The sequence below is a fragment of the Ictidomys tridecemlineatus genome, chromosome 3 (assembly GCF_052094955.1).
Source record: "Ictidomys tridecemlineatus isolate mIctTri1 chromosome 3, mIctTri1.hap1, whole genome shotgun sequence".
Lineage (NCBI taxonomy): Eukaryota > Metazoa > Chordata > Mammalia > Rodentia > Sciuridae > Ictidomys > Ictidomys tridecemlineatus.
In genome coordinates, this window is record NC_135479.1 from 94,460,395 (window position 1) to 94,467,060 (window position 6,666).

General features: G+C 40.4%; 1 long non-coding RNA gene across 1 annotated transcript; it reads left to right on the top strand.

The window, feature by feature from the left end:
* Positions 1 to 2,173: 2,173 nt before the first annotated feature.
* On the top strand, positions 2,174 to 6,014 carry LOC144376281 (uncharacterized). The gene is made up of 2 exons (XR_013436570.1): positions 2,174 to 2,485; positions 3,840 to 6,014. It is a non-coding gene; the product is annotated as an uncharacterized LOC144376281 (long non-coding RNA).
* Positions 6,015 to 6,666: the final 652 nt, after the last annotated feature.

Below are 6,666 nucleotides of genomic sequence, written 5' to 3' on the forward strand. Positions count from 1 at the left end.
ATGGCATGCCCTCAGTGACCCACCTCCTCTAACCACGCCCCGCCTGCCTACAGCTACCACCCCATCCTCCAAACTAGGACGGACTGATTAGGTTACAGCTCTCACAATCCAGTCATTTCACCTCGAATGTTCCTGCATTCACAGGAGCTCTTGGGGGACACCTCATAACTAAATCATAATAGCCTCTACTGCCACATGTCCTCATTCAGAACAAACTGACCTTTCATGATTTTGCTCAAATTCTTAAAATGTATACGAAGATAGAATAACATGTAAACACCCACAGATCTTCCTCGCCTCAGCTCCAAGAGTTACCCCTGGCTAATCCTCAATACCTCAACTGCTCCCGGATCACTTGGAACATATTCTAGATGTAGTATTTCATCTGTAAGTTTTTCAGTATGGATCTTTAAGAGAATGGCTCTTTTAAAAACACAACCACCAGCTGAGCATTGTGGCAGACTCCTGTAATCCCAGTGGCTCGTGAGGCTGAGACAGGAGGATCACAAATTCAAAAGCCAGCCTCAGCAATGACAAAATGCTAAATGACTTGATGAGATCCTGTCTCTAAGTAAAATACAAAATAAAGCTGGGGATGTGGCTCAGTGGTCGAGTTCAATCCCCAGTATCAAAAAAAAAAAATATATATATATAAATAAAATAATGATAATAATAAACACCATAATATTTTGCAAAATATGTTAGTAACAATACTGCCTTAATATCTTCAATATCCTTTTCAGTGTTCTTATATCCAGTAATTTTGTAAATGTCGCAAAAGCTATTTTGCTTTGTTTCTATGGTTTGTGTATTTGAATCAAGATGAGGACAAGATCTCTGAGGCTCTCTCACCTTTCTTCTCCCCTCCCTCTGAGTTCCTTTGTTGAAAAAGCTGCAGAGTCAGGTGCAGTGGGATTACATGCCTGTAATCCCAGCAGCTCAGGAGGCTGAGGCAAGAGGATGGGGAGTTTAAAGCCAGCTTAGTAAATTAGTGAGGTGCTAAGCAACTCAGTGAGACCCTGTCTCTACATAAAATATGAAAAAGGGCTGGGGATGTGGCTCAGTGGTCAAGTGCCCCTGAGTTCAACCCCCCATACAAAAGACGGAAAAATAAAAGCTGCAGACTTTCCCACAGCCTGGTTTGTATTTGCTACAGGTTCACAGTTGGGTCTGAAGCCTTCATCAAATTCTAGTTTCCTTCTTGCTTTGCTCTCTCTCTTATTTTCCTTTTTGGCAAGACAGCTTTTACCTGGGGTGGTATTCTTTTACCAGGAGGACTTACAGTTATAATGCTCACACCATGGGTGACCAAGGCTTAGATACGACCATTCATTAGATGTTAAAAAATAGAACGTTTTATGATTTCATCTTATTGTATTAGCCAGACTACTTTTTATAAAGAGAAACTTCTCTTTGTCTATGATGTGGTGACACAGAGACAATATGGAAAAGAAAGTTAAGGTAAATGCTAGATAATTCTTTCTGTTGATTTACCAATTTTTAAAGCAATAAGTTGGTTCCCCATTATCTAGTATGGACAATTAATTTTCCTTTAGTTCAGTATCATTATGAACTTTGCAAGTTGTATGCAGTTTAGGACATTAGTTACTGATGCTGCAGTGGCTGGCTCTTGAGTCCTCTCACAATGTTCCCGTTGACTTTGGTAACTTTGCCACCTGGCATGACAGATGAGAGGTAACAGGTTCATTTCCCACAATCTCTGCAATCAATCATTTCTCTAAGGAACTCTGGCCCTTTCTAGTGGCCAAGAGTATTTCAAACCACAATATAGGCTCAAGGAGAATTGCCTAGGAATTTTTATAAAATTCTTACTCTGGGAAGAGGTAGAAAAAGGGAATTCTTGTACTGCTGTTTTATACCCCTCTGCATCAGTGAATTTTTATCATGTACATTTATTATTTTATTTACTGTGCACAGATTACATCTAAACACATAGTTGAAAAAGATCAAAGTAAAACTTCCTTCCATAGCCTTCCAGACTAGTTCTCTTGCCAATGAAAGCTACAGTTAATGATTTGCTCTGAATTCTTGCAGACATTTTCTTAAACAATATTGTTACCTAAATAAGACAAGTGAGTTTTGTATTCCATATTCAATTTTAATCTACTCAGGTGGTTCAAAGAAACAGAAGTCTGATGGAAAAGTACAACAGAGAACAATGAAAGTCTTCACTGGGACCATCTGCTGCAACCCCAGGGGGTGCTGTTTACACTGCTGTCTCAGGGACTGGTGTCCCCTGTCGCTTGCAACACACCACAAACCTGCCCAGGAACCAACAGGACAAAGAACAAAGGGCACTAACTTTTTTTTTTTAAATACTGGGTATTGAACCACATAGTCAAATTCTCTTTTTATTTTTTATTTTGAGACAGGGTCTAGTTGCTGTGGGCCTTTCTAAATTGCTGAAGCTGGCCTCCAACTTGAATTCCTCCTGCCTCGGCCTCCTGAGCCACTGGGATTAAAGGTATGTTCAACATGCCTGGCTAAGAAAATGGTTCTTAAATGCATAAAAATGCATTCAAATGTGCTGGTATGAGATAAGTGCAAAATAAAACTAAACCAAAATACGACTTTTTTCCCTTGTCAGATTGCCTAAGGTTGAACTACTTACTAACACATCCTCATTCAAAGCAGAAATGACTGTATATATCTGGGTAGTTTTGCAATAGGCATTTAATTATGAAGGTATTAAAAGTGTTTCTAAGAATATACCCTACAAATATGTGTGAATGTTTGGGAAATACTGTACATATAAAGTAGTGAAATACTGTACATATAAAATAGTGTTTCTTGTCTCTAGCTGAAATTTATAACTTCCTCTAATTATGAGGCAGACATAAAACCACAAAAGTGCCAATAGCTGTCTTTGTTACCAACAAAAATAACAGATACTTTATGTCACATTACAAGTGTTGCCAGGATTGTGAAATAACATTTATACTCATGTGAACCCCCCCCAAATTACAGTTATAATTAAGCTCACTGATAGACCTTGTTATTTAATTCATTAATACATCAGTCCATGTATTTCTAAATACAAATATGTTTATGACTATAGTCCAGCATAACCGACTTTCTTTGAGGATTGTAATGGTCAACATTTTAAAACATTAGTGTGAGAAGAAATTCCTAAGCTTCACCAACTGCCAAAAGGGTTCTTGACACAGAATAAGTTAGGGATGGCTAATCCATAGCCTATATGCTTCCTCCCAGATGGCACAAGAAAGTAAGGCAGCTCAATCTAGGGAGTGGACTGTACCAGCAAAAAAAAAAAAAAAAAAAAAAAAAAAAAAAAGAAAAAAGAAAAAAAAGAAAGAAAGGATGCATATGTATAAAATGTACCTTTGCTTGGTGGCTTGAAATTGCTCTGGAGGACACATAGCAGCTGGGAATGTCGGTGGCCTCCAGGCTTGAAAACTGAGTAGCTGGAGGCTGGAATATTGAGGAGATTTTTCCCTGATAAACTTGGTAGGACCTCTAATGCTTTTGAATCTTGTGAATGTATAATCTTCTCAAAAATTAAATAAAGTCTAACACTTCAAACTCTTTGTAACTCTGCCCAGGGGACTAGTCTGTGGCCCAGAGCGACCTCTACCTTGCAGTCCCTCCTCCTCTCTGGACCTCAGCGGGCTCTGCAGCAGAGCCCTAAAGGATCTTTGCTGCCAGCTCCTTCAGATCTTAGTGAAAACTCTCTCCAGAGCTTCCTTGGTTTCTGCCTTTCTTTACACTCACAGCATTTTCTCCTTCAGAGGCAATTTTTCATTCTTTCAAATAAATGCAAACCCCACAGTCTTGTCCCTATTTTGGTTTTATCACAGATTCTCACAAACTCAGTTGGCACTTGTGGAATGTTCCGGATGGCACTACAGGAATGCAAGAGCATTCATGAGATAAGCAATTTTTTTGGTCTTCAATATTAATCATTCGTGTATAATGTTTATTTTAAAATGGAGTCCTACTGGTAGGAGGGAGGCAGATTTTTTAGTATTGTTAGTTACAAATGGGACCTAATTACAACTATTTGTAAGAGGAAATAAATATTATGGGGTTAGATCATTAAAATATTTTTTCTTCCCAAACCCCTCTAAGGAATTTCCTACTCTTTCCAAAATGAATTCAGGTTACAGCATAACACAGAGAGGGCTACCATGACTACCCTTGTCCAATACATCTCTGGAAACGGAAAGTTCATTTATAACCCCAAAATAAAATATTTGGAAGAAGACATGAATGCTAAGTCCTGAGTAACAATACCATCGTGAATGATTATCAAAACCATGCAAATTGTCAAACAAATTGTGGGCAGGAGTTATAAATATTTGTCTGGAGTCTTCTATATATCAAATGCAGACTCTTCCTGAGATTTTGTTCGGCAGCAGGATGCTCATTTGTTTTATATTTTGGAAAATATTTTTTTTAGAAGCAGACTTGATTTTCTTTGTACGATAAACAAAACTATAGCAGGGTCTTGCCACAAGAACTCACATGGATAAATCATTTAAAATTAAAATGTAACCTTATTATTTTTACAGCAGACTCTGGGAAAATATTTGAAGTCTCAACAGAAACCTCCAGCTTGTTTTTGAGTGAGAAACGTGTTGTTTTTGGAGTCATGAACAGGATGAAGAAACCTAGGACAATTGCCAAGACCCTGTGTCCTTGTGCTGTCGAGTGAACAAGGGCTGGGACATCAGGGAATCTCAGGGCCACCAGTAGATTGGGGAGGGGGGCGTGGAGAGCAGGGGGGACACAGTACTTCTGAAGAACTGCATAACAAAGTGAGTTATTAAGAAACCAGTAAGTGGTGTCTCCAGCTCCTTTGCTGACCCATGACATGCAAAGCAAAAAGTTGCCCTGACTGTGTTCCCTGGAGAAGGGGCATGGAGGTTAGGGCTCGGGGAACTGAAGACACAGACTCTGCCTAATTGAAAAAAAAGTTTCTTTTCCTCAGGCCAGGAGTAGGGTGGACTCAGGAATCCTGTGGGTTTCTGGAAGAGTCTGTGCTCCTTGGTGTGTAAGTGGCTGGCAGAAATGTCTTCCAGATGTGTTTGAGAAATTCAGTGCTTCCCTCCCGGCCCATGTGTGGCAGAGGAGTGGCCACCCTGAGGGGCATCTCTGTTCTGACTGGGTCATGCAATCTGTCCAGTGCTTTGGAAACCTGGTGAGCCACAGCAGATGGAGTAGTTGATAGGGACCCCACAAACTTCTGGCACCCCAGGTATTGGAGTACCTTGAATGAATACTCAGTCTGCCAAATATGACTGTCATGGAATTTTCTGTCATTTTAGAGTGAAAATGCAGGATTATTTTTCTAAATTATAGAAATGTAACACCTAATAAAGTGGCAGAGTGATATTCATAATTGCTACATTGAAAGTATGTATATATGGGTATAAAGGTTATATCCTTTATATCATTTGCCCCATGCAAACACACACACACACACACACACAAACACACAAACTCCTGTCAACCTCTTGAACATGAGACTGGCCGGGGCCAACAGCCTCACACCTTTCCTCACACTTCTCAGTCTCCATGTTGGCTGGCACATCTCATTGTCTTATGCTGAGGGCCATTACCAAGTAGGAATGACGCATCGAAATTTCCTTGCCAAGCGTACCCCATGCTGCTTAGAGGACATTTGATGGAACATTGCATGCATGCTTTAATAAGGTGACCTTGCTCAAGGACCAAGGCGGATTCGGGTTTAGAGCTGATCAGGTTTGAGGAAGTAACCGGCTCCTTGAGTTTAAGGCGTTGCCAGTTTAAGATAATGGGTTTTAGGGAAGTTGGAGATTGAAGATTATTGCTGGGATTAGGGTGTTCCTGCTGCTTGTTCCCGTTGAGTTCTCGTGAGATTAAAATGGGATTTGGAGATAGCCTCGTGGAGTAGGTGGTTTGTGCGGGAGACAGCAGAACGTGTTGGCCCCTGGACCTGTGTGGAGGCGGTGTGAGAGCGGGAATAAAGAATTGCTGTTTGAACCTACAAAGCTGTGAGTGCCTCGTGATTCTGGTGCCAAGCCGAGACATTGCTTCATTCACTTTTCATTCAATAAATTCTGCAGAAAACCTTGAGGACCTCGTTTTTGTCCATAACTCAAAGGCATCATTTCAGTCTCAAGATGTGCAATGTTGAGCAGAGGGCGTGAGAAAAGGAGTGGGTGAATGGGTGGGGATGTGAGAACTGTTTCTGGTTCCCAAAGAAGGAAGAGGGCTTCATCAGTGGAAAAGCACTGAGCTCAACCTGGAGTGAGGAGAGGGACCACATGAAGGTTTTGCAAGGAACAGATGAGTTCGTAGATAATTAGGTTGTAGAGAATAAATGGACACTGAAACCAGGGAGATGGATTAGTCAGGGAAAGCACTTGAGGACATGAAAAAATATGGTTGTCTCCACCACCATGGAAGTTAGCATCATAAAAAAATAGAAGCTACCAGGGGAACAGTGCAAATCACATACAGTAGATTCTGCATACAGCCCTTGACAGTTTTCAAACTCTTTTCTCAAAGGTTCTGCCCAGTGTGGTTATATGTAAACCAAATAGCACATCAGACAAAAATGATTTCTAGAAGCAAAACGGAAGATTGAATCATTAGGAGTGTTTTACTTGACAAATCCTATGTAGGAATCCTAAAGTCACC